General features: G+C 44.4%; 1 long non-coding RNA gene across 6 annotated transcripts in view; it reads right to left on the bottom strand.

Moving 5' to 3' along the window:
* Positions 1 to 23970, bottom strand: part of LOC311582538 — a 185788-nt gene that overhangs the window by 97355 nt on the left and 64463 nt on the right. For 3 of the 6 annotated variants that reach the window (XR_014774132.1, XR_014774135.1, XR_014774136.1), the window contains exon 3: positions 17989 to 18164. The exons of 2 other annotated variants lie outside the window; for them this stretch is intronic. This is a non-coding gene — a long non-coding RNA (uncharacterized lncRNA). Of the gene's footprint in view, positions 1 to 17782; positions 17936 to 17988; positions 18165 to 23970 lie in introns of all 6 variants that reach the window. One more of the 6 variants, XR_014774134.1, reaches the window with a different exon arrangement.

The raw sequence follows: 23970 nt of genomic DNA on the forward strand, positions 1-23970 counted from the left end.
TGTCTCTCTCTCCTCCTGCTGCCTGTGGATCAGGATGCAGAACTCTCAGCTCCTTCTCCAGCACCATGTCTGCCTGTGTGTCACATGCTTCCTGCCATGATGATAAGGGACTAAACCTCTGAACTGTAAGCCAGGCCCGATTAAATGTTTTCCTTTATAAGAGTTGCCTTGGTCATGGTGTCTCTTCACAGAGATAGAAACCATAACTAAGACATGTCCCAAATAGAAGACTTCCCCCATCTTGTTACTTTTGAACTCTTAACACCTTGTGAGGAGGCTTGCTAGTCTGGTGAAGAGCCACAGTCAGTCAGTAAGCAGTCCCAGGCATGTAAGGGAGGCCAACTTAGATCATCCCACCACTGCTGTGCTCACAGATGTGGGCGCCACTGGGTGCTCCCCAGCAAGGCTTTGTAAGTTAGCAAAGCAACCACTCTTAACTCTACTTGTATTTTAGCAACAGAAACTAATAGATATCTTCCTGATACTTTCTTTTTTTTTTTTTTTTTTTTTTTTTTTTTTTTTTTTTGGATTTTTGAGACAGGGTCTCTCTCTGTGTTAGCCTTGGCTGTCCTGAACTCACTTTGTAGACCAGGCTGGCCTCGAACTCACAGCGATCCGCCCGCCTCTGCCTCCCAAGTGCTGGGATTAAAGGCGTGCGCCACCACGCCCGGCTCCTGATACTTTCATTATATGAAATTTATATGGGAGAAACATAAGCCTTAAGTCTAGTAAGTGGCAGGGCCACAATTCATAGGGACACAGATAGTGATTTTAAGAACCGGTACTCTGAAACTGTGGGCTATGGCACTATGCTTCTTTGTAAAGTGATAAGATGAGAAATTACAAACACTAAGTACCTCAAAGGGAGATTGTTTCAGTAAGAGCCACCACACACAGAGCAATGGGTCACACAGTGTCACAGCACTAATGAAAGTATGACATCCTGTTACCACCCTAGAAATAGAACTCCACCATTTATATAGGAAGACAGTAAAGGGTCACTGGTGGGGTGTTACTAGGGGGCACACCCTTTCCCAGTGTTCTACACACTTTACATCACTTGCTGTTCAAACACTGGGAAGAGCCTATCCATCCTCCCTATTTATTATCATTCCTAATTATTCTAGTTCCTCGCTTACTGCACATTAAAAAAAAAGGGGCACAGAGTAAGTGTATACATTTCTCAGGGTCACAGCCAATACGGAACAAGGCTGAGACCTCAAGTGAGAGAGCCTGATTCCAAGGCCATGTTCCTAATGAAGACATTACACAGTTCATTTGTCCCACAATGTGTATTTGGCTGACCAAGATCAATTATGAGAACAACGTGTGGTTCTGTTCTGGTGCCAGGAAAGAACACATGGCTGTCAATGTGGCAGGTAGGCCTAGAAAATAACACAAGTGTCAGCACTAAGTCCTCCTGACAAAGGGACTGTGGGAGCTGTTTATTTTCTTTGTATATTTCTACATTTTCTGAAACATTTTTACAATGAAAGTTTTCAACTTTGATGGTGGGAAATATGCTACTATTGTGAAACCCCTCCCCACATGAACATGTGTAAAATGTTAAGATAAGAAGGAAGCACATAGGTACACATCGCAGCAGCATGTGTGTGCTCAGCACATAGGTACACATCACAGCAGCATGTGTGTGCTCAGCCTGTGCAAGGCCCTGGGTTCAATCATCTGAACTAAATCTAAATGCTTAGCAATAACCTAACACTGTATAAAGTTTCATATGATCACGTAGGGAAACGCAAATTGAAACAATCAATTAAAGTAATTAATCCACCAAAGCAATTGTTTATCTTTGCATCAAATGGGAAGCTTTTAAATGCCAGTTTTCAGTGCTTGCTGGAGCCCTGGGAGATGCTTGCCTGGGGCATAAGTGACACAGTCTCTCCGGAATTGAATTTAGCAATGTGTGTGAAGAAAGAGTGTATACCACATGAAGCAATATCAAGGAAGTACCGCTTAAGTCAACAAATCAGGGGGAAAAATGTTCAAGAATAAGAAAATGAAGAGATGCAGTAATGCCTAGACAATAGAAGACAATGCGGCCATTAAAGCCAATGTCTTGGGAAATACTTCATAGCGGCAGTTCCCATGGAACTTTACTGTATCATTTAAAGAATAGAGTATAATATGACCAACTAACAATGTGATTCATATGTGATTGTTTGTAGTGTGTGTGTGTGTGTGTGCGCGCACACACTGAAACCAGGGGATCCTAAGAGGCATGGTCTTGGTCTGTCAGCCATTGTCCATCTCAGCCACAGCACAACGAAGACCAGCATGTGTGTGGCTGCCGAGGGAGCTTGCTCAGCACCCTCACAGCCATGCTGAGGCTAAGGATGGCTTTGCTCTGTGTTCTGTGCTACATGGCACAAGGCAGTGTCAAAAAGTTAAGCAGTTCAGAGCCAACTTTAGCAGTGAGGACCAAGTTATAAATCCCCAAGAAGAGGACACTGGGGAATTATAGACTACTCTTCACAACGTCAAATGCACACTGGGTCTCCAGCAAGGGCAAGAGGGGGCTAGCTCTTCCGTATGAGGTTTATTTGTACCTATTAAAAAATATAGACATGTGGATGTGACTTCAATAAATAAATCTCAAGTAACGGATACTGGTAACTCAGCACGGCTACCTCCCAGGGAGAGCCCAGGAGGCTTCCACACTTTCTGGGCTACAGTGACCCTGAAGCCAGAGCTGTTATCCTCCCTGTAGAAGGAAGCGAGCAAATCAGGATTCACACTGACCCAGACTTCAAATCCCAAACTGGACTTCAGCGTGTGACCTAGGAGTGTGAAGGCTCTTCCCATCTTCTCTCCATCTGCTCCGCGTTGAGACCATGAAGAGGATGAAGCGGGGAGTTGTGCTAATGTTCGCAAACAATCCATACAATTCAAATTAATTACATGATTTAGTGGGCAAATCCATGGATACAGTAGCACTTTCTAATTTGGATCATACTTCAATAAACCTGAGTTTGGTGTAAACCACCATTTTTTTTTCTATTTTTTTTTCCATTTATTTATTTGCTCTACATGCCAATCAAATCTTCCCCTCCCTCCTCATCCCTCTCTCTCACCTCCTCATCCCCCCACCCCTCCTTTTCTTTGCAGAGAAGGGGAGATCTCCCATGGGTAACCACTAGCCTTCACATATCAATTGTAGTGGGACTAGGAGCATCTTCTCCTATTGTAGACTTTGATTTTTTTTTTTTTTTTTTTTTTTGTTTTTTGAGAGGCTTTGATTTTTTAAATACTACTTTGTTTGGGGTCCCTTAATCCCTTTACTTCCCTTTTGGTGCACCAACCCTAGATAGGGGAGGAAGAAAGTTAGCAGGGGCAAGGGATTTAGACCTTTTTAGACTCAGTTCCTTTGGGTGATGCCACTCTTCGTCATCAGGTTTCCAGCAGGTCAGCAAAGCAGCACCAAACACAGCAGCAGGCATGACAGCAGGGACCAGCAGCAGCCTCCTCAAAGTGTTCTCTGGAGCATTCCTGTCTAGGAGCTTTTCAAAGCCAAGCAACACGAAGCAAAGCAATGCAAAAGCAATCTCGCTCTGGCCTGGGGCCTCTATTTATACCCTTCCAGAGTCCAAACAAGGATGTTTTCCAACTGCCTGAGGCAGTTTCACTTCCCACACTTGGGATCAAAACAATCAGGAGGCAGAGGCAGGCGGATCTCTATGAGTTTGAGGCCAGCAAGATCTACTAAGTTAGTCCAAAACAGCCAAGGCTACACAGAGAAACCATGTCTCAAAAAAACAAAACAAACAAACAAACAAAACGAAGAAGAAGAAAAGAAAAACAAACAAACAAACAAACAAAACATGTTCAACAAAACTTCCACTCCATGTTCTAATGCCTACACAAAGCAGCCCATTCCACAGGCAGGCATCAGAGTCAGTCAGAGGCAGCCCCTGCTCCTGCTGCTAGAGGTCCCACATGAGGACCAAGCAGCACACTTGTTACATATGTAGGGGGCCTAGGTCCCTTCTGTGCATGCTCTCTGGTTGGCAGTTCAGTCTCTTGAGACCCTATGAACTCAGGTTGGTTGATTCTATAGGTTTTCTTGTGGCTTCCTTGGCCTCTCTGGCTCCTTCAATCCTTCCTCCCCCACCCCCCACCCTCCACCCCCAAGATTCCCTGATCTCCGTCTAATGTTGGTTGTGGATTTCTGCATCCACATTAACAGTGTCAGAGGTGAGCTCTCTCTCATGATATGAGTCTCAAGTTGAGCCAGTCATTGGTTGTCCATTCCCTCAATTTCTGATCTGTCTTTAACTCTGTACATCTTGCAGGCAGGACAAATTGTGGGTCAAATGTTCCCTGGCTGGGTTGGTGTCCCCATCCCTCCATTGGAGGTCTTTACTGGTTACAGGAGATGGCTGGTTCAGGTTCCATATCCGCTATTGCTAGGAGTCTTAGCTAGGGTCACCCTCATAGATTCCTACAATGGAAACCATCATTTCTTAATTTCCCATTTGCTTACAACGATGCATAAAGTATAGAAGGATGTATGAGCAGCAATAGGTCAGAAAGCCACGCCAAGCAGGATGCCCCAGCCATTACTCCCAGCACTTGTGAGGAGCAGTAGGTGGATCTGTGTGAGGCTGAATCCAACCTGGTCAACATAACAAGTTCCAGGCCAACCCTGGTGAAACCCTGTCTTTTTAAAAAAGTGAACACTATGGCAGAAACTCAAAAGTGTTCTATGATTAAGAATGACAAAAAGTCACATGCCATGCCCTACCGTGCACATGCCATTGCTTACATTACGAATCCACACAGTGTTTCAGAGTAAATCCATTTGATGCCATCAACATGGCCTTTGTCCTCTCTGGCTATGTCCTCAAAAGCCAGGATTTTTTGTCTATACATTGTTTTGCATGACACTTGCCACAATGTCAGGAAAGTCAAAGAGCTCAAAATCATTTTTAGGAGCTTATGAATGAGTGACTGCATATCAATGGCCAGGAAGCCAGCTCTGGTCTCTACTACACAACCCACAATTTTAGAGCAGTTTCTAATATATGTATATATATGAAACATTGATTGTAATTAATAATGTCACTAAGTTATCATGGATTGGTCAGATGATAAAAAACCAAGATGTGTACTTTGGGGAATAATTTAATCAATGGACAGAATCATATAAAGTACAACTAAACACTTTTGACTTGAGTAGTGATGTGTGTTGGGGAGTGTTTAGTGTTTGTAAACATGTTGGAGGTGGGCTACGTGTAAATGTACACACGAGGTCCAGTGAAGGCCATTTGGTGTCCTCTCTTATCACCCTCTGTCCTTTTTTCTTAAAAACATGCTCTCTCACTGAACCTGGAGCCCATGCCATTCCTGTTGTTTTCTCTGGCTGGGCTGGCAGCCAGTGAGCCCTGCATTCCTCTCTCTCATCTTGCCCCTCTCGGTGTTGATTAATGGGCTTGCACAAGACTGCATCCATCTCGTTAGTGGGTGCTGGGATCCAAACTCTGTTCCTCATGCATATACACCTAACCCACTCACTAAGCCATTTCTCCGGCCCCAGTGACTTTTAAGTTTAAGATTCAAACATGTAAATCCTTCTTCCCATGGCAGCAAGAAAAATAAATAAATAAAAGTTTGTAAGCAGATACAATTTTTAAAACCCAAACCATATGCAGAGTTCACACTTGCCCTGAGCAGATGATGTCACACCTGGAGAAGGAGCCTTGAGCAGACAGGGAGGATGCGTAAGCCAATGGGAGAAACCCTCACTGCTTTCTGTGCCCTCATCTGTGAAGCAGAATTGTTTGAATGGTAGCTTTGTTTTGGTAATTCTCAGGCATGAATGATAAAAATCATGCAACAAGTATAGGTTTGCATGATTGCACATGTGATTCTACATGCACAAGATGCTGAAAGATGGCACTGTTAGTGTCAACTCTAACCCCTTATGAGTGTAGAAAATAATAAATACATATGCACATGTATAGGAGAAGGATTGTTTTAGTCATCCCTTGGGCAAAAATAAACTGGAAATTGACTTACACACTCAGATGATGGTTTTGTGAATTCCACATGGTAGCTCCTTGCCTTGTGAGCCAGTTAAGTTTAATGTCTTTCATTCTCCACGGTTGAGTAGAGAGTGGGGACTGACTTTCACGCAAACTCTGGTGCCCCATTTTTGACCACATCCCCTGGATGGGGAGACCTGGTGGCACTCAGAGGAAGGATAGCAGGCTACCAAGAAGAGACTTGATACCCTATGAGCATATACAGGGGGAAGAGGTACCCCTCAATCACAGACATAGGGGAGGGGAGTAGCGGGAAAGCGGGAGGGAGGGAGGAATGGGAGGATACAAGGGATGGGCTAACAGTTTAGATATAATATGAATAAATTAATAAAATATTTTAAGAGTTTAATGTCTTTAAGTTAAATAAGGTATAGAACCCAGTCCCTTGGTTATGCTTGTCACATCTTAAGTGCTGACTGGTGATGTGCAGCAAGTGCTTCCACCTTGAGCAGAGGATTGTATGGGTCTATGGAACGCTGCTGGAGTGGAGCAGGTTTGGCTATCAAAGAATTTAAAGACGGTAAGGTTTATTTCACTTTGAAACCAATCCAACAATGAGATCCTGATCTACCATCCCATCTGTAAAAGTCTAGCCACCCTTCCCCAGAAAGAAAAAAATGCAAAACAAAGGTCAGGACAACATGGTCACTGTTAATAAAAAGAAGCTTATGTTCTGTCTTCCCAGAAAAGAGCAGAGCAGCTCAACCTTCACTGGAACGTGACGTTAACAGCCTGCAGGATGCAGGGACAGAGAGTGTGTGAAGCTAAGCAGAACATGCACCCTGCATGGCACACCTCATGCCAAAACCATTTTGTGCCTCCTGCCCTCTCTTTCTCTTGACCTCTTGTGGAAAGCAACGCCACCACGGAGAAAGTCTAGGTCCTGGGGAGAATACTTCCTGTTCCGCCCTATCAGGAGCAACCACTCTGCATAAAAGTAGAAACAGACAAACCCACAAAGTGATGCATAAGTTCACGTTCTCTGTAGAATCTGACCTGACAGAAAGATATTCACTGTCTATAACAAAATGGATGACAAGCCTGGAGCTGTAGCACAGGCTAGACCAAGCCCTAGAAAAGAGTCAGTACCAGTGTCTTGAGGCAAAAGGCCTTGCACAAGGGACTTCAGTCTCTTCAACTGTTTGTGCAAGGCCCACCCACATGATATGGAGTAATCTACTCTACTTGGGGCCACTGTTCTAATCCTAGCCACGTCTAGCCTCCACAGCAACACTTAGACAAATCTTAACCAAACAGCTGAGTACGCTGCCCTTGCTGCTGAGACACAGACATGGCGAGGGATGAGTGGTATGAAGTCTTGAACCTGCGGTCCTCTTGTCAAGCTCCCTCTCTTGAATTTTGCCCATTACTAAGGAGTGATGAGCAAAAAGGCTATAATGACCGCTAATGCTGCTGTAATGGCAGGCCTGGCTGCTGCAGCTGCTCCTGTCTGCCTCATTTCAAAGTCTGTAGACCCAGGAGAGTCTATGGGCTTTCAGAATAGGTCATGTGATGTCACCACTAGGATGACTTTGAAGACAGTCAGGAGCATGGCTTCCCTTCCAAAGCCTTCCTAAGACACTGAGAACTGGAGTCCCATCTTCTTGATGATATGGCCACTTGAGACACTTGAGAAATAAGAAAATGTTCACTAATGTAAACATTCTTGTACGGGAATAAAGATGGGGGATCATTAAAATCGCCTCTCAAAGCTCCTAAACCCAACTTGAATTTTCTCTGAAGTTGGAATGAATTTACTGACCTGGGAAAACAATTCTTTCCATGGTCTTTGTGGTTTTATAGAAGTATGTCTTGTTTTACGAAGGTATGATTAATGACTTGTGTGCATTTACATAAAGTATACGATGTGATGTCCTGACCCATACTGTGAAATAATTTTCCCAATCAAGTGAATTTTCATTATTATCACCTCACATAGTATAGAAAGAACACATAAGTGCTTACATTTTGTGATAAGGATACAAACTTTAAATCATAAGATAAATGCATTCTGGGTTTTGATGCATGGTATATTAACTATATAGTAAATTATGCCTTATTGTATAGTTGAAATTTTCTGGGAGATATATTTCTACTCTCTCCTCAGATCTCCTTCTGCCTTCATTCCCACCTGTGACGTCACCACTGATGAGCATGTGGCCCTCTGTGGTACTGTCTGAGCAGAAAGCATTGGTCCAGCAATCCTTCCTTGCCACAGGTTTTGGGGTTAATTTCCTTTGTTTACCATTTGCTTCGAAGTCAACCATGAAGCTCCTGGCTCACAGGTGCCAATATCCATCTTTCAAGGCAACTGCTGTCTTCTGCATTCACCTCGGTGATTGAGCTCCACAATACTTACGAACCACAGTCCCTGTATTGTCGATGCCGCCCCCGACCAGCAGGAAAGACACCAACACTGGGAACTCTTCTTGCAGCAGTTTATTCAGGAACCTTGACTAGTGGAGTGACCCCAGGAAAAGCTCCCACAGAACCTTTATAGTGTGCCCGGTCCTATCAGAGACTGCCACGTTGTCGCTCTTGGTTGGTGCGTTCGGATCACGCCACCTCATGCTATGCCTTGTTGGGATCACGCCACCTCATGCTATGCCTTCAGGCATGCGCATAAGGGGCTTGCTCAAAGGCACATTGCGCATGCGCATAAGGGGCGCATTGCTCTGGGGAAGCAGCAGGGGGCGCTGCTATCTGTGGATCTCCACACTGTATCTGTTCGGTCTACACAATAACACAAACTCCATGACCCCCAGTTACTCTGCATCCCTGACTGGAAGAGAAAAGATCACAAGAATTAGTTAAGTCCATAAGTATATGGCTCCCTTTCTTGGCCCAGGCTTCCAAAGCGCTCAGCCCCCACTCTGGGGAGGTCTCCTGAGAAGTGCAAGAACTGATAGCCGGGCACGGAGTCAAAGCACTGCCGGTCCAATGCTCAGGAGGGTGGGGCATCATTCAAGGCTACACAGTCAGATCCTGTTTCAAAACCAAAACAAAGGATTGTATCTAATTAAAGCGACTTTGCCTGCCACTCCCAAACTGAATTTAGGAAGTAAAACTAGTAAATTCATTCCTACAGAACAAAATAAATTACTAAATAGATAAATAAACTCCTTCATAACTCTGCCCCTACCGGCTTTGGCCTTCAACTACTGCCTTGCACCCCACTTTCTCAAGTTCAACCCTCCCCTTGAGCTATTCCTACCCCACCTCCATATTCAGATTCCAAAAGGCCCATCTGACCTGCACTTACCACTCAAGACCTACATATCAGCTAAACCTTCCAGAAGCTAATTCCTAGGATTCCCGTCCGCTCCTTTGTTTTCAGAGCACATTGTCTTCACCAGATTCCATGGGATTACATTTCAGGGTGGGGCTCCTTGTGCCCCTTTCTCATTATTTATGAGTTTCCTGGTCCATCTTTCTCTCTCAACACCTAACATGCCACCTGCCAAAATAAATGTTTTCAAAGGGATGGGTGAAGAGGGACAGAAGCCACCGAAGAGAAGCAGTTCCTCAGGCACAAGTCAGGCTACACAGCTCTTCTCGTGCCAACCTCTCTGCTCACTGCAACATGGTCTCTTAGAACCCCAAAGCCTTAGGGGGGGTGAAAACTGACACACACTTCCATCCAGGGACACTCGAGTAAGAACCTGGATGTACTTACACTGCAGAATGACCTCCAATACCCTCTTCTTACAAGGAGGCTTTAACCTGGTTGACTGGGAAAGGTAAATCAAGACTGGCCTCATGTGCATATGACCGGAAAAGCTCCTCCACAGATCTTAGCACCTTCCCAATCTAAGACACTGTCACCTGGTAGAGTTTGCTTTGTTCTGTCTGTTGTGTGGAAGAAGAGTATCCAGAGGTTAAATGGCACCTCCTCAGCCCTATCCTAAGGACATTTATGGTGTCATAAATTGGATTTCTTTTTTTCAATTATATTATTTCTAGAAATACTATCAATTTTTGTGTTTTGACTTTAATATCCTACAATTTCAGTGCACATATTTACGAGTCCTAAGAGCTTTTTATAGAGTTGGGGTTTCCTATGCATGGGATCATCCGCAGCCTTTGAATTTTTTTTTCCTTGCCTAACTTCCCTTCTGAGAACTCCCAGACTCACACTGAACAGAAGTGTGGAGAGCAGGCAAGCTTACAGGACCGAGTGTAGTGGTGTGAATGAGGAAATCTCCAATTGGCTCTTGTGTGTGAACACATGGTCCTCAACTGTAGCTATGGTTGGAGAGATTTTTCAGGTGTGGTCTTGCTGGTCAGAGCATGTCACCAGGGGAGGGTTTTGAGAGCTTAAACACTCACTTCAAGGTCTGAGCTCTCACCTCTGCTCCAGCCACTATGCCTGCCACTTGCTGTCATGTCTTTCTGCCAGAACAGACTCTGTTTCTCTGAAGTGATAAGCCCCACTAAACCCTTATAAATCCCCTGGTCGTGGAGTTTTATCACAGCGATAGAAAGGTACAGCTGCCTTACAGCAGGTATGAGTAAGGACTCGCTCGTAAAGGAAATGCTTCCACTTTCTCGCCATTGTTCTGATGCTAGCCATGGGCTTTTCAAAAGTGGTCTTCATATACGGCATATAACATATTATACGTATGTATATGTGTATGTACATATAGTTTTTAAAGAGCACTAGAATAGACTTAGAGAGCTTAAGCTGGTTACAAACACAAGATTCAGTGTGCTGAATGGCATGTTTGCACCAAAGAAATAAACCTGGAGAAACAACACATACTATTTTATGAGCTACCTTGCCTAATCCAAAGAGACAAACATAGGGAATTAGGAAAAGCAGAACTTTGTTCTCACTCACCCACCCTGATGCCCATTGGGAAGAAAAGCAAGAAGGGAAGATTCTGGAAAGGACCGTCCCAGAAGTCATAGGCCCAGGCTACTTAAAAGAACCAAAACAGCTGTGTGTGGTGGTGCGTGCCTTTAATTCCAGCACTTGGGAGGCAGAGGTAGGCGGCTGTGAGTTCAAGGTCAGCCTGGTCTGCAAAGAGAGTCCAGGACAGCCAGGGCTACACAGAGAAACCCTGTCTCGAAACCAAAACAAAAAACAAAAGATTATAGCCTCCTTTCCAGCAAAATTATAAAACTAAGGACTTAGTGGCATAGCTAGTGTACAAGGCTAGATACATATGTGTTTCCATGGAGATTTCTCTGATGTTCTAAATGACTGCCAGAGAAGTAGATTCCAGAAGCAGATTTTTGACTCTAAAAAATGTAAATTATATTTCATCCAGAGAAATAAACCTTTTCTTCATTTACTTTTAAACTTGCCTACTCAAATGAGAAAAGAATCTGGGGCAGCTTTCTTTTAACATTGATTATAAAATAATACTGCCAAGATAGAAATCAAAACGAGAAAAGAAACAAACAAATATCTCCGCTTGCACCAAGGCTGAGGCTCGCTCTGACTGAGCCCCAAGCTCTCTGGCAGCCGAGTGAGAGAAAGGAAAACACAAGAACGCAGACAGTGGGATAGACAAAGCCTTGAGGGAAAGCACGCAGATGCTTCAAGGGAAAAAAACTCTTTGTTTCTGGGAACAAATTTTCCTCAAAGGATTCACCCCGAGATTAAACAATAATGCATAACAGGTGGCACCGAGGAGGTGTTGCTTGCATTTGTGTTTCTTAAAGACTGCTACATTTTGTCTTGACGGAATTTTGTTTGAGCTCATACATAAGCAAGGGCAATGTGTGTGCTGGTGATGCTCCAATTGTATAGTTTTCGGCAAATGTGTTAGAATGTAAGCAACAAGGTACACTCTGGCTTTAGGTTACACATAGGCCAATATCACTGCTGGAACCCAAGAGAGATGCCAGTCTGGGGTAGCATCCAATAGAACTGGTTTTTGCCTTCAGATCTACCAAAGGTTGCAAGGAACTGCCAGTATATTAATAAATAAATGATCATGCCAAAAGAATAATAGTGCCAATGGGATTTTAAGGGAGCTTTGATGTTTTATCATAGTCCAAAGCCTTAAGGAGAGTTGTTTGTTTCCATTTTCATGTCAGAAGCAGGGGGATGGCTGCTCTTGCTCTGTGCAATAATAGTCAAGTATGTCTACAAAAGGTCAGTGCCTGCTGGTGGGCCAAGGCTGCAGAGAGCAAGTGGAAAGGAAGGGCTTCTATTAAAAGACCAAACAACTGAGCTCAGACAGCAATGAACCAGGGCCACCAAATGTTACCGAAGGACAGAGAGAGAGGACAAAGACACAGAGAGCACAGGGTAAAGGGCAAAGGTGAATCTCAGAAGGAAATGATCAAAACCTGCTGGAAACCTCTCTTTAATTGCTGAAGGCAAGAAGAAAAACAACTCAACAAAGACCTTAGGAATTCTGGAGTATGAGGAGGAGTATCTGTAGTTTTAAGAGAAGTCACATAAGCCAAGAGTAATGGCTCATGTCTTTAATCCCAGCACTGGGAGACAGAGGCAGGCAGATCTCTGCGAGTTCAAAGCCAGCCTGGTCTACAGAGTGAGTTCCAGGATGGCCAGGACTACATAGAGAGATGTTGTCTCAAGAAGAAGAAGAAGAAGAAGAAGAAGAAGAAGAAGAAGAAGAAGAAGGAGAAGGAGAAGGAGAAGGAGAAGGAGAAGGAGAAGGAGAAGGAGAAGGAGGAAGAGGAAAAGGAGGAGGAGGAGGAGGAGGAGGAGAAAGGCACATAAAATACAAATATCATACATTAATATAAGCATATAAATAATACATAGAATATATGTTATATTTATGCCTTATGTTTGTGTTAGGTGACAACATGAGTAGCTGTAACCACGTAAGGATTTAAAGTCCTGTAACTATTGCTATCACAAGCAAATAAAGAGGAACGATGAAATGTCCTATGGTCACTGGTGTGGGATGGAAAGGACCGAGAAAGGCAGCTGTCTGTCCTTCACTCACTTGCATCTGTCCTCCCTGCTGCCTGGTCCTGTGACATTGAACAGCATCAAGGCTCGGGGTCTCAGTTCCCTCGCTCATGGAAACGAGATAACAGAAGTATGGGGAGAAATACCAGGGGAGGAGTGCAAAGTACTTAATACAGTGCTATCCACAAAGAAGGGCAATGACACACTGAGAGAGTTCTGGAAAGTGGGAGAAACAAAAATGCCAAGGAAAGGGAGGGAGGATGGGGGAAGGGAGTGAAGGGAAAGATGGAAGGGAGGAAAGGGAAAGGGAACGCTCTTGTTACATCCGCAGGAATCTTAGACCCTCTGAGACTATCGAGTTCAACTCTAATTTTGCAGATGAGAAACAGTAATTTTAAAAAATCTGCACACTCTCAGAAGAGTTTTATCTGAGAGAGAGAGAGAGAGAGAGAGAGAGAGAGAGAGAGAGAGAGAGAGAGTGTGTGTGCTGGCAAGGTTTGTTAATTTATGGTCCTAAGTAGGGGGAGGACATTCACCCTGGCTGGTGTACATTTATCACCTGAATTGTTTTTTAACCTTCTTTGAACTTCATCATCTGAAGGCCTTCTCCTAAATTGAAAGGATAGTATTTCATACCCCATTTAAGTTGCAACTTAAAGGCGCCATTGACCATTTTGTTCATTACAAGCCTGCCAAGACTGGGCATGTAGTTTTTTTGGAGTAAATAATTATTACCTCTTTGTTACTTTAACAACTGTCTCTAAAGACAATTTGGCCCAGACATGCCAATTAATGGCAGAATCATTAGTTCTTGGCAGTAGTCTCTTTTTGATAACTTTTACTGTGTCCTAGCCAAACTCTAGCAGCTGCAATCACAGAGTTCCTCTTGCTGCTGTTTTTAAATTGTAGGGAGGAAAAAGTATGTGCAAAGGGGGAAAAGTTGTTTCTTTCTTTCCTCAGGGGGAGAAATGATCTGCTTCAGCCAGCTCCCATTGTCGAGCATGTTGATTTGTGGAGTGAAAGGGTGTCTGGTTCTTTCATTCACCGTAGGAAAGTCAAGTCACTGAAACGGACACTTGACACAGGGTATTGATTTTTTGTTTTCCTTGTAATTATTTATTTTATTTGTTAAGATTATAATGTAATAAAAAAAAATATCATTTCCCCCTTCCTTTTCTTCCCTCCAAACTCCCACATGACTTTCCTTGCTCTCTTTCAAATCCATGACCTTTTTTTCATTAAGTAATTGTTGCTACACACACACACACACACACACACACACACACACACACACACACACATTCTTAACTAGGTAAGTACATCCTGCTCAGTCTGTATAGTCTTACCTGTATGTGAGCTCTCAGGGCTGGCCATCTGGCACTAGACAAGCACCTGGTATGCTCTTGTCTGGTGCTCTGCATTTCCCAAAAGTCTGTGGTTCTTTGTGTAGGACTGAGACCCCTGGGCTTTCTCCCGTGCCCATGAGCATGTCTGCTGTGGTTGCCCCTGTTTAGCTCACATTTAGGCTTTCATGTTGGTGAGAGTTCATGGGTATGGTTTCTGACACACCAAAGAGACACTGTCTCACAGCAAAACCCCGGTCCCTACGACCCTTACAGTCTTCCCTCCTCCTCCTCCTCCTCTTCCTATGCCTCTTCTTCCTCCTCCTCCCTCTCCTTCTCCTCCTCCTCCTTTTCCTCCTCTTCCTCATCTACTTCCTGCTCCTTAGGCTCCTCCTCATCCTCATCCTCTTGCTCCTCCTCCTCCTCCTCCTCCTCCTCCTCAGTGATCCCTGAGCCTTAGGTACAGGAGTTGAATTGTGTATGTATACCTTTGGACTAGGTTCCACAATATGCATTTTGCTCAGCTCTGGTTTTCTGTAAAGGTCTCTGTTGCAAAGAGAAGTTTCTTTGCTGAGGGATGAGGACTACACTTAGCTGTGGGTGCAAGGGCACACTTTCAGAATGTGACTAAGGCTTACACTGCCGATGTTTACTTTTCATCAGCATGCATCCATCTACTCAGGTCAATTCACCTTAGGATTTAGTTTGGCTCAACTATTTAATCAGATTTCTCAACTTTGGATTTGGTGGCTACTGTCAACTTCAGTCAACAAACAATAGCAAGATATGATAAGGTTATTTAATTTTTTTAATTATCAGTTATGCCTCCCTGTCCTTGCAAAGAAGTTTAATAGTTAAAGAAGAATTGTCTTAGTCAGGGTCTGTATCGCTATATGAAACCATAACAGAGTGGACATCATACAGTGTCTGTCACATCATGGTGACCACACAGTGGGAAAAACACAGTAGCCCCATCATATAACAGGCACCACACAGTGACCATCACTCAGTTGTTGTGACCACGGCAACTCTTATAAAGGAAAATCCTTAATTGGGGCTGGCTTACAGTTCAGAGATTTAGTGCATTTACTGCCCTGATAAGAAGCATGGTGGCATGCAGATAGGCGTGGTTGCTAGGGAAGGAACTGAGATTCTACATCCGGATCCACACGCACAAGACAGACTTGAGCTTCTGAGACCTCAAAGCCCACCCCCTAGTAATGATCCTCCTCCAATGAAGCCACGCCTACTCCCACAAGGCCACGCCTCTAATAGTGCCACTCTCTATGGGCTTATGAGGGCCATTTTCATTCAAACCAAAAGAATATAATGCTTTGTTTCAAATAATTCTCAGTTAGCAAAAAGCCACCATTCAGCCTTACATCATAACTAAATTACTACGTAAGCAAAATTGTCAACACTAAACTAAGGAGAGGTGGATGATGATCAGGGAAGACCTGTGCTGATGAGAGCATCATCACCACCACCATCATCACCACCACCATCATCATCACCACCGTTATCTTAACATGTATAAGTGTATATTGTGTACCATTGGCTAGCCAGCCTGTAATCACTCAATTGTCTGTCTGTCTGCTTATTCAAAATTGTGTCTCTCTGTGTAGCCCTGGCTGTCATGGAATTCACTCCGTATAACAGGCTGCCCTTGAACTCACAAGATGCACCTTCCTCTGCCCCTACCCCACCCCTGAGTGCACATGCTGCTTCTGCCAGGCAATCACTCAATTTTTATAACAACCTTTAAGGATAGATGATAGCATTCCTATTTCCAGATGAGAACATGGAAGCTCAGACAAGTTACAGACCTATGGGAGGTCTTTGAAAAGTAACATTTTATCATTTTCCTGCAGGATGGATAAGGTCTGCCCAGCTACGGGGAGATTGGAAGAAAGACGCAAGCAAGAGTGCGCTGGTGAGCATGCCACAGACCACTAAAGCAAAAATGAGATTGGAAAGGGTCTCTGGTGTGTCACATTGGCACACACACATGCATATACAAACACATGCATGCACACTCGCGTGCGCGCGCACACACACACACACCATGAAAGAAATATACTCAAGTCACATTTTAGAAAGATGAATCTAATAAGATACATTCAAACGTTTAAGAGAACTAGGAAGCAGATGTCCATAAGAGGAAAGATATGAACATGTAGTGGTAGAAAAGAAGAGATATATTAAGATTAGACCAAAAGGAGTGTCCTATTCTGAATCTGAGAGGTCAGATAAAAATACAGGAAAAAAAAACTCTGGTTCTGAAATTACCCTGCTCATGACAGAAGCTGCAGAGATTTTACAAAGACGGCAATCATTTGAGTAGACACTTTTCTAAAGTCAGTTCTACAGCACATATGGATCTTTCTTGTGTTTCCTGCCTCCAACAGTCCAAGCTTATGTGTCCTGAAGCTTAGTCCCCATGTCTCTTCCTCCAACCCTACCCTACAGACCACAAATCGTTCTCACAGCTTCAGAGTTCACACCCGTGTTCATTATTGCCTGATTCCAGGCTGAGACCCAACTGAGCCTGTGCTCTGAGCCTGCTCTGGCGTGCTGGGAAAGCCATTTGAAGAGAAGCAGGGGTGGGGGTCTGGATAAATAAACCTAACCAACTCCATGACAGACTTCATTTTCTCACTCAGCCAGCCTACATCTAAGTTTCTGTTTCTCAAGAAAACCCACAGAAAATGGGCAACCAATCAGAACTGGCCAGGACATCTGGCCAGCGGAGATAAGGTTGCTCAACTGCCCATTTAAGTGGGCCCCTAACTCATGGTTAACTCTTGGTTTGGCGCTAGCCAATCCCCAATGCACCTGCACCCATGCCTCTAGTTTACACCAATGAAAATAAAGATGACCTAACTGTATCTGGAATTCTCCTAACTGCATTTTAAAAGAGCCTGTGAAGTCTTCACTCACCAGGAAAGTGGGACAGAGGGGAAGACATCCTATTGGGACTCTAGATGAGAAAAGCATGGGAGAATGGGGAACTAGAAGGATCCAGAGGGTCCTAGAAACCTACAAGAACATTATCATGGGCAGATCTGGGCCCAGGGGTCCTGCTCAAACTATGGCACCAGCCAAGAACAATACATGCAGTCAACTTCGAACCCCTCCCCAGATCTAGCCAATGGACAGGACATTCTCCACACTTGAGTGGAGAGTGGGGTCTGACTTTCACACAAACTCTGGTGCCCCATATTAGACTATGTCCCCTGGATGGGGAGGCCTAGTGGCACTCAGAGGAAGGATAGCAGGTTACCAAGAAGAGCCTTGATACTCTATGAGCATATGCAGGGGAAAGAGGTCCCCCTCAGTCACAGTCATAGGGGAGGGGAGTAAGGGAAAAATGGGAGGGAGGAATGGGAGGATACCAGGGATGGGATAACAATTGAGATGTAATATGAATAAATTAATAAAATATATTTTAAAAAAGAAAAAAGAGCCTGTGAGCTCACCTCGTGGTCTCCATTCTGCCTGAGGATGATCCCTGCATGCTGGACTTCCACAGAAATACATGCTCCTTGCTGTTTGCATATGCTCTAAGTCTGAGGTCTTTCCTTCAGTGAGTTTCTGACCCTAACAAAGCTACCATCTCAAACAGGCACGTCCTGAAACAAGTGAAACATGGCCCAGACAGAAAGGCCAAGTTTTTCTTACTAACCTTGAGTATGTGTCAAAATGAACCAGGAAGCATTTAAAATTCACACAGAGACCACCATATTCTAGAATCTCTAGTGGGACATTATGACTGGGCACCTCCGTGAGTCTTTGACTGTTAAATGAAGGTTGAAAATCCTTAACTTCTGATGAGATCAGTAGAGCTAGAGACTCTAAGGTCTGGAAAAAGAAAACACAACAATCAGAAACTTGATCAATATTGCAGAATAGAGTCCTTTTCTTCCATAAAGAGTGAGCAGAGCTGTAAGGGACACAGAGGGTGTGAAACGCACTTCCAAATAAAAACTAAAACATTATACAAAAAACAGTCAGGCGAGAAAGATGCCTTCGAGGTCAGAGAGCAGCCTTGAAATATGACTCCCAGACAGCAGTTTCAACATCACCACCAACCTCAGGAAAAAGTCCTGGAACATTTTGCCTATGGAATGCAAAATTCTGGTAATAAGGCCAGCCGTGTGACTGCTAAAGTGTCTTCTGGGAAGCAGTCATTCCTACTGGAGTTTAAGAACCAATAGTCTTGGACTGGAGAGACGCTCAGCAGGTGAGAGCATTCCACGCACCTGCAGAGATCCTGGGTTCCAGTCCCTGAAACATTAGCTGCCTCACAACTGTCTATCACTTTAGCTCTGAATCCCTTTGGATGCCCTCTGGCCTCCAAGGGCACCTGCATGGACATGCTGTACATAAACTCACACGTGTACACACACACACACACACACACACACACACACACACACACACACACACACACACACGTATCTTAATAATCTAATACAATTTTTAAAATAAAAAGAGTCACTATCTAGAATCCCTGAGCAGGAGCAAAAAAACCTGAAAGTAGAGGAAACATCTATATCTCTTGAGCTCCTCCAGGGCCACCTGGAAATTTTACTATGTCCTATACCAGGAAGGAAATTTGACCTAACGTGAGGGCCTGGCATCATATGGACAGCAATGCAACAAAGCTAGAACCAGGTCTCACAAAGACTGCAAAATTAATAATAATGATGGTGATGGTGATGATGATGATGATGATACATTAGAAACTAAAACTATATTTCTGAATCATCAAAGAGATTTAAAAAATCTATTTTGGAAGTTATAAAAGACTTAGTACTGAATGTCAACAACAACAAAAATCTCCATATCAGATTTGCACAATGCAGATAAAAATGATATTTGAATGGGAAATTGTTCTTTGATTCTTTTTTGGTTTCACACCATGCACACCAGGCCCACTCATGTACCCATGTCCTTTCCACTCTTTACCCTGGCTACCTCCCCACTCCCCAAAATAAAAAACACACAGACAGACCAAAAACAAAAACAAAACAAACCAACAAAAAACCCAAAGCTCACTGTGGAAGCTGTAGCGTGTCCCTCTGTCCACACATCTTCACTTGCAAATGTTCATTGCAGTGAGTCATTGTTTCAGGTTTCTAAGATGCCATCACTGAGACTCCTCCAGGTTACCCTGGGCAGCTCTCCAGAGAGCCACAGCCAGTGAGGGGGTGGGCCAGTTGTGCACAGCCCCTGGACATACACGTGGTCTGTGGCCACTGCCCAGACCAGGGATTGTGCCACAGACATCAACAACATGGACTCCAACCCTGCTACTCAGAGCCATAGACCCAGACATAGCCCTCGGTGGCAGCACGGGTTAGGGTTTTGAGGTCTCAGGTGGTGGGGTTTGCTACTCACATGAGGTTATTACTTTCCATCCTCACTTCTCCAGTTCCATCTCTCTTCACAGAGCTCAAATCGTTCCCTTGCTCCAATGCACCAAAAAGAATCTAATAGTCATACGTATCCACATTGCTCTGAACCAGTTCAAAGTAAACGGACCAAAGTGACAATGTGGGGGGGGGGGCACTAGACACAATGAGATTTGGCCATTTTTAAAGAAAATGTTGTAAAGATGACCAAAAACAGGACCAGAAAGAAAGTCAAGTCAAGAAAAAGATTGAATGCTTTCTAAGTAATAAAGTAAGCCTCTCTTCTCTATACTCTTTTTTAAAAAATCCATCCAGTGAACTGAAAGCATCACGTTTAAAAAGTGTCTCTTAATGATCACTGTTGTATCATCTTAAATTAATTCACAGTCTAAATCTACTTATTTGGTGCGTCTGAAATGCACATCCATAATGCCAAGACATTTGATGAGTTAATAGTTGTACTTATATCTAAAAACTGTCTTCTCTTTCCTGCAGTTTTAGCCGCTGGGGACAGGGTAGCATCTCTGGCCTCTCGTTCAGCATCTGTTATTCTGTTGTACTCTTTTGGAGTACCGTCCCCTCCATCCACCATAAGCTTTCAACAGCCTCTGTGCTCAGGAGGGTCCATTCCAAAGCTTCAGGTCACAAGAGGTTTGGGTTGGATTGGGGTGCCTGGTTCTTTAGAATGTTTGATTTTTCCTCTGCAATAAATATGCCCCAAGGTTATTTTCCCTGACGAATTAGCTGGGCCTAAATGAATCCTGAGTTTTCATGGCCTGACTTCAACATTGTTGCTTTTATAATTCCTTGCCTGGCAGAATTCTCAAACTGAACACTGACTCACACAGACTGCCCAATTAGGTGCTCTAATTAAAAGAGTAAGCCTGTTCATGTGACACTAGTTGTACAGAGCTAACCACACGGTGAGGCCTAAACATCCATTCTAAAAGAAAGACTGACCCAGACGCATGCTAAGCATGGCTAACTCACGTTCCTTCGTTTCCATGTAGACATTTCCAACTTGGTTCCTTTGGAGAGGTGTACCTGGGAAACACTAGGGAGAACAAATTTTTCCTTTCCATCAGATCTAATGCATTGTTCTATTTCATTAAACAAAGCACCTACTATTTTGAGTCTGCCTTTTCTCATATAGTAACCTCACGTTGTTGTTAATGCTGAAGACAAATAGTTGCATTCAAGGAACCATCTTTAAGGAACTCACAAATTCCAGTTGACTTTTAACATCTACTCTCTGGCCAGGTGCTGTGATTAATAAGGGATAAGGAGAGATTTCATTTGTCTTGATTCTCATCTGATTAACACAAGACCCCTGGGAGAGAGGGGAAGGCGAGGACAATCTGTGCAGAGATTTTTGAGGGATTTGCTCAAGACCTCCCAGCTAGAAAGCGCCAAAGGGAAAACTCCATTGTGTTAGTCACTTTCCCAGTACTGAGACCAAATCCCAAGGCAGCTCATGGGGATTTACAGTTCCAAAGGGACACAGCCCAGGGAAGGGAAGGTGTGGCAGCAGGCAGGGGAGGCACAGACAACCACAGAAGGCTAGCTGGTTACACGGACTCTGTACTCAGGAACCAGAGAGTGAACCGGAAGTGGGGGCCAGGCTCTAAGGCTGCAAGGCCCGCCCCCAGGGACGTTCTCTTTCCATCCAGGCTCCACCTCGTGAAGGCTCTGCAACCTCCCTCAAACACCTGAGGATGAGTGCCCAAGCACACAGGCCTGAGGCGACGTCACACTCACAGCGGAGCACACATTGTAGATGCTAGTAATCATTTCTCTGACACCACATATTGCCCGTTGGAGTGTCTAAGCAGACAACATAAACCATCCCCTCTCCATGCCAGGCGTGGTGGCGCACACCTTTAATCTCAGCACTCGGGAGGCAGAGGCAGGCATATCACTGTGAGTTCAAGGCCAGCCCGGCCTATAAATAGAGCCCAGGACAGCCAAGGCAACACAGAGAAACACTGTCTTGGAAAAAACAAACAACAACAAAACCATCCCCTCTCCAGGACGGTCCCCACCACTAGAGGATTTAAAATCAGTCCTAGGAATTAAATTCTAGAATGGGGTCTTGAGTAACAACAACAACAACAAAAGCCATCTATGGGCCTTGTGAACAAAACTTATAATTCCTGCTATAGTGAAGAGCCTGAGTCCGAGGCAGGAGGATCACAAGTTGAAAACATCTCTGGGCTTCAGACTGAGTTCAAGGCCATTCTGAAGACATTAGTGAGACCTTGTCTCCAAACGTGAAAAGGGGGCCTCGGGAGCCCTCCCACTGGATACTTATGTTTAATAACAAGGCCGGGCTGCTTGTTTTTCTTCAGCACACTTGAATCTTCACCAAGTGTTAAGACTGGGTGGACTCCTTGTGCTGTGACCTTGTAGAGCAGAAGTGATTTACTCTCAGCTGTGGAGGACGTGCCTTCTAGGCTATTTCACAGCATCCCTGACCTCACCTTCATCAAAAGATCTTCATCTTCCTGGTCCAAAATCTCACAGTGACTTTCCCACTGGTAATAAGCCCAAGCTCAGCACTGGGCTGTGGCTGACAAGGGAAGGTGCTACGCAGCTCTCCAACCCACCCCACCACACTCCTTGTTCACAGTCACCTAACAGTCAACATCCTCCAGCATGTTCAGATGTCTTGTTGGAGGCGAAATTTCCTCCAGTTGAGAACCACTGCAGTACACAACAGAAAGAGAGCTCTTCACTGCATAGACGCTCTCTTTTCAGTACTGCACCCGTCTTGGATGAGCCCCTGTGTGCCTGGTGGTCTTGGTGATGTCCTGCAAGGCCGCTCATTCTCCCAGTCGCCAGAAGGCTAGGACTGGAGACAATTGTTTTGCCACTTTTTTTCTTCTTTTCTCAATCTTCTTTCAATCCATCCACAAACATCCCTCCTTTCTTTCTTTCTTTCTTTCTTCCTTGATCTCTTTGTCTTTCAGATAGAAGCTCTCTGTGCAGCTCAGGCAGGCCTTAAACTCCTGATCCCCCTGCCTCAGCCTCTTAAACACATGAGTCTCACACCCCTTCTCCCTGTTTTTAGCTAATATTTTACTTCCTATCACACGATGAAAACAGAAGCAGCCAGGCGGTATTGCTCCTCTTTCAAGTACTACAAAGTCTGCGCTCGCCGCTGTGTATTCACTTCTCCAGCCAGCCTGTCCTGAGGCTTCCCGACCCACCTGCCCCTAGGTAGGAACAACTTGTGTTGTGAAGCTCTTTCCAGGAACCCCTAAAAGGTTACAGATTGCTCAGAATATTAGTTTAGACCTCGGCTCTGGAACATTCCCGTACAGACAGATGCACACTGTGGCTCTACCCTATTTCTGCTCCAAAGAAACCATTCAGCATCTGGGCTTACTCGCCTTCTGTCCGGCATCCATCCGCCTGTCCCCTACTAGTCTAACGGGCTCCTTCTTGTCATGGTCATCAAGGTCTCCTTCTTTTTTCAGAGGTCAGTTTGGAATCCCCACCAGCTTCTTGCAGCACTGGACGTAGAGGACGCTTCTTTCTTGAGACTCACCATGTTTTCTGGGACACTGCTACGTACAGTTCCTCCCTCACACCAGTAACTACTCCTCTGATGTTTCCTTCCAGGCCTCTCTATCCCTCATCTCCATGGTCTGGAGGCCACGCCAACGTCTTTGGTTCTATCCCTTCTTTATATCGCTGCATTATCCATAGAAGACATTTTCATTTTCATGGCTTTAAATTACCCAGATGAAACCTACCACACACACCAAAATATTCTTTCTCTATACAGGTAATCCCTCTACCGTTTACTTTCATATCCAGCTGTCTGACTGGATACCACTCATATATCTTTTTTGTTTGGTTGGTTGGTTTGGTTTGTTTTTCGAGACAGGGTTTCTCTGTGTATCGTTGGCTGCCCTAGACTCTCTCTGTAGACCAGGCCTTACTGCTGTTTCAAGCTTACAAACACACATAAGACGGAGCCTTGATTGAACTTGTCTTTCTGGATGCATTCCGTCTCCGTGGATGGGAGCAGCATCCTTACCACTTACCACAAATATCTTAGTTCTGTCTCCAGATCCTTCCAGAGTCTTTTCTGGTCTCATGATTTCTGTTGCTTATAATCTAGACAGTTGTTTTGTTTCCAGCCTTCAATGTCCTCCTACGTCTTAATAGTCTGTTTTTCACAGAGAAAAGTGACATTTTAATAACCAAGTCAAATCATCTTTGTCTCTTCAAATCCCTCCAAT

This window comes from Acomys minous (assembly GCF_964271855.1).
Source record: "Acomys minous genome assembly, chromosome: 14".
Classification (NCBI taxonomy): domain Eukaryota; kingdom Metazoa; phylum Chordata; class Mammalia; order Rodentia; family Muridae; genus Acomys; species Acomys minous.